Here is a 4,981-nt window from a genome sequence, read left to right as displayed (position 1 = left end):
AGATAATTTTATCTGAATAGAAAAAGTAGAAAATTTTCACTTTTATCTGAAGTCTGAAGTTTAAATGAAAATTTTCAATTTCAAATCTCAAAAATACCTTTAACAATTTATGTATTTCCAACATTATATATAAACATTAATTTTTGTATTATTCTTGAAGTTATTTTTTTTAATTGCTTTAAATTTTGATTCACATGATAACATTAACAAAACTAAAATATTGAACAAATCAAATTATATCTATTGTGATGAATAAAAAATATAATTACAATATTGACTTTATAATAAAATTTGATGTTATCATTACATCTTTTATTAAAAAATTAAATTAAGATCAACAATGATAGTATCTTTTTTAATGCCACCAAACTAATTAATTTGTGAAAATTATAAATTATAAAGAACAAATATATGTATCACTTAAAAGGATATTTATGTTAAACTACTAGTTTTTAAGTTTTTTTTTTCTCTTCAGATGTTGAAAAAGAAAAAACAAACATGTCATTCAGACTTATTCAGACTTCAGATAAATTCAGATATATTCAGATTTCAGATAAAAAAACAATCGCAACCTAAGTCCTTAAATATGAAAAATATAAAAACTCAAGGGGTCACATGTTATTCCTGTTTGTGATTTTTGTCAAAAGTTGACCACGTCTGCTCTGTGGATTTTCATGTGATTTTCTTATTCTTATAATTAGATTTGCTGTTGTTGGGATTTCGTTTCAAGAATTAAGTTTGGGTAAATGGGTGATTAATGTGGTAGTTAGATTTGACATTGCTTTAATTGTGGAGTTGTTGCAATCAAAGGCTTTAAGTAAATTCCATTTTTATTTGTAGGTATATGTCATTTAAATTTCTTATCTATTTTACGTTTTTTTAATAACAACTTCTGTTCTAAAATTAAATGACTGAAAAAAGATGACAGAAAAAAGATGAATAAGTACAAATTAATCATTATCTATTAATCATAGTGTTTGGAATTTTAACTATAAAAAAAAATCAATCTATTTTTTCTTTTTTCTTTTTTCCTGAAAGGAATGTGTTTCATTCAGAAACTAATAATAACTAAATAAGACTGCATCGAATTCAAATACAATACAATATATAGAATAAGATTTAAGATTTAAACCTAAAATAATGTGGTATTTATGAACAAAATAAAAAATATATTTGCAAACACTATAAGTTTCTATGAACCAAAAGGAGAAAAAAAAAAGGGATTGCTAATTTTCCTCTACAGTAATCAACATATACCATTTACCCCCTTATTATTTTTATAATGGCAAAAAATTTCTTTGACAGTATAAATTTATAATATTATCCTTATTTTCAACTACTCCTTTATTTACATTTATTATAAATTAAATAAATTACATTAATAGAATCTAAATAAAAAAACTAAGTATTAAAAACAAGAAATATATGTTTTGATATGAGCAAAAAAATTAATAATAAATTTTTTTCTTGTAATTATTTATTTTGTGAACATTTTCTTATAATAAACATTTTGTAATATTTTAAAATTAAATGGAAAAAGTATAGGCAAAATATTTTATTATTTATCTTATAATAAATTTTTATTTGTCATTCAAGTTTTCTTATAATAATTTTTTATCATTTTATAATAATTTTCTTATATATTTATTATAAGAAAATTTTTACAAAATAAATAAGTACAAAAAAAAATTATTATTAATTTTTTTACTCATATCAAAACATATATTTTTTTAATGCTTAATTTTTTATTTATTTTCTATTCATGAGATTTATTTAATTTATAATAAATATAAATAAAAGAGTAATTAAAAATAAAAGTAATATTATAAACTTATGCTGTCATGAAGATTTTTAGTCATTATAAAAATGAAAAGAGGAAAATTATATATATTAATTATTGTAGGGAAAAATTGACACCCTAAAAAAACAAATCTCAATAAATCTACACTTACAAAAGCGATGTTGTTTTCTTCGAAATTGGAATAATTTATTTTAGCGGCATGGGAAATGCCAACACCAACACATCATCAACAATTGGTCGTTCAAGGTTCCATGATTTATGTTGTTGAGGTATCAACCTGGGAAACAATTAAACAAATCAACTTTAATTTATACAATCCGATTTTTTTTCCCATTAAATATTGTATGAATGAAAATTAAACTCTAATTTTATTCATGGAAATGGGGAATCACAAAATTCTTGCATCACACTATCCTATACTTAACAATTGAATCGAAGTTAGTCAATTTGATGAAATTTGTTGATTCAAGGTAGATCCCATACGAATGGCTAGAAATTAAAAAAAATTAAATTAAATCTAAAGTAATATTAATATTATCAATTTTTCACTCAATGCTGGCTATTTTTCATTATCCTCCCCTCGATTAAATTCAATTTACACGTAAATGAATTTTATGTCCAAATTGGCGCTGACTCTTCCGCACCAAACATTTCTTTTGTTTGACTGTTACAGTCAAAGGGTAATTTCGTAAGTTACGGGAATCCTACCCGATAAAATGATTGAATCAATTGTAATAGTTGGGTTAGAGAGCCTTGTTGGGCCCAACTGAGAACTTCTGATTCCTCATAACCACCAACCCCCCCCCCCCCCCCCCCCCCAACCCCCCCCCGGCGCCCGCGTTGTTCTCATAAAACTGAACCACTATTTCAATTGCATTTAAGAACGCTTAAAAGTCGTGCTATTAGCACCCGTTTATTATTCTCATAAAACCCCACTTCTGTTTCGAACTTTCAATTACACGTAAGAACAAATAAAAATCTTATTAATCCAACTTATATTTTCTCTCTCTTCAAAGCATTTTACTCGCATAAGCATGCTTTTTATTTTTGTTTTTATTTTTTCTACAAACTATTTATATCAATCATCAATCCAATTTCTTAACTTTTTTAAATTTGTGGCTCTCGTCCATTCAATTGGTTTGCGCAAATTGAGAACAATCTTTTTTTTCCCTTTTTGCAGATTAGTTCTTTTTATTCTTAGAGATTGTTATTCTTGAATGATTGATTAGTTTGTTGAGAAATGTCAATCCTAGGCATGGTGCGATTCAGTGCTAAATCAAGCTGAATCAAATAAGTTTTTTTTTTTTAATTGAACATGAACCAAGTAAGAGAAAGAACCCAACCATTCGGTTCTAGTTTTGTTCATCGATTATATGGTTATAAGGCTATTGGGCCTATTTTGTGTTTTTCAATTTTCAAGCCGCTTCGTTTATATATTTTTTTCATAATTTTAAACATTTGGAGCAATTTTATCAACACATGTCTATCACAAACACTAACAATAAACCCAAAAAAAAAAAAAAATCAAATCCATTCACTACCTATTCCCATTATTCCTAGGGTGACTACCAAACCAAAAGAAACCAAAATTTCTTAGTTAAGTTCCAAGGCCAAAAATCGAAAAGGCCATAAATTGAGTAACCGATTGGTTTATGTTAGGTTTGACTAAAAACTAAACCAAACCAACAAACCGATCGGTTCTTTTAATTAAAATAAAAAAATGAGTAAGTAAAGAAACATAAAAAATAAAATTTCTATTTTCTAATGAGAAAAATCTCTTTTCATTCTTAGAGTTTTATGCAATAGCCAATTTCATCCCTATTTTTTAAACAATAACTCAAAACATCCTTTTATTAACCCACTATTAGTTAAATGTCATTTGTTAGTTATTCATTGAAGGTAAAAAGGATTTTTCATTAAAGAGAAAATTAGAAAAAATAAATAAATGTTGACATATAACTAAAAAAGATGTTTATCTAATCGCACTGAACAGGAAATACCGAAAAAAAATAAAAACTTATATTTTAAGCAATTATTTTGCACTTCTCTATATTTTGGCGGCATGGAAGTCCTAGATTGAAGTACAAAAAATAATCACAATTTTCATATTCGTATAAATATACTCTCTAATTACACTGTGAGCCGACTTGGGAGATAGTGGTTAGGACTTGGGGAGACAATAATGGTCAAAGAAGAGTGGTGGTAAAACTCAAAATAAAAATTGGTTGAAGATTAAGAAGATTTTCAGCACATGCAAGCACATAAAAATTGGTTGTATTTTTGAGTTTTTCTTCCAATAATTTAAAGATATTGTGCTAATTACAATTTTTTGCTTATGACAATTATTCAGTGGCTATATCAAACCACTTCATTGTTCATTTCATTTAAGAAAAAATTAATGAATTTTGCATATTTTGTAGTGTTATTTAGTTGTGTAAAAAAATTATTTTAATATAGTTTGTACCACTTTAATAAAAAAAAATCATATTTTGCCCTCAATGAATTACTAGTTAACGGCATTAAACTAACAGTGAATTAGCGGAATGATGTTTTGGGTTATGATTTAAAAATTATGGATGAAATGAGCTATTGCATGAAACTCTAGGGATGAAAATGACTTTTTCCCTTTTCTAATTTCTAAACCTAACTCGCGATTCTCTCTTTCTCTCTCTCTCTCTTCCCCCCCCCCCCTTCCATTTCCACTTTCACTCATGCTAACACTGACACACCCCAATCCCTATCTATCGCCATTAATTGTTTGCCATCCCTTCTACTGTTCGTCTCGTTGTTGTCATCTTCAACTTAGCCAGACACACAATTTTTATAGAACTTCTCACGACTATGATCATCTTCATCAGCGAAAAACCGATTGGATCTTTCAATTAAAACTAAAAAAATAAATGAGTAAAGAAACATAAAAACTAAAATTAATATTTTCTAATTTCTAAACCCTAACTCTCTACTTATTCTCTCTCACTCTCACTCTCACTCTCATTCATGCCAATGTTGATGCATTGCAATCCCCATCTACCACCGTCACTAGCTTGCCATCTCTTCCACTTTTCGTTTCATAGTCGTCATCTTCTACTCAGTCAGCCACACTATTTCATGTATCTTCTCGTGACTGTGATTGTATCCGTCACCTAAGCTCGTCGCCTCAGTCATTATCACTAATCGTTC

The sequence above is a fragment of the Citrus sinensis genome, chromosome 9, assembly GCF_022201045.2.
Source record: "Citrus sinensis cultivar Valencia sweet orange chromosome 9, DVS_A1.0, whole genome shotgun sequence".
Taxonomy (NCBI): domain Eukaryota; kingdom Viridiplantae; phylum Streptophyta; class Magnoliopsida; order Sapindales; family Rutaceae; genus Citrus; species Citrus sinensis.
The sequence above is the reverse complement of the archived record's forward strand: the minus strand, read 5'-3'. Positions refer to the sequence as shown.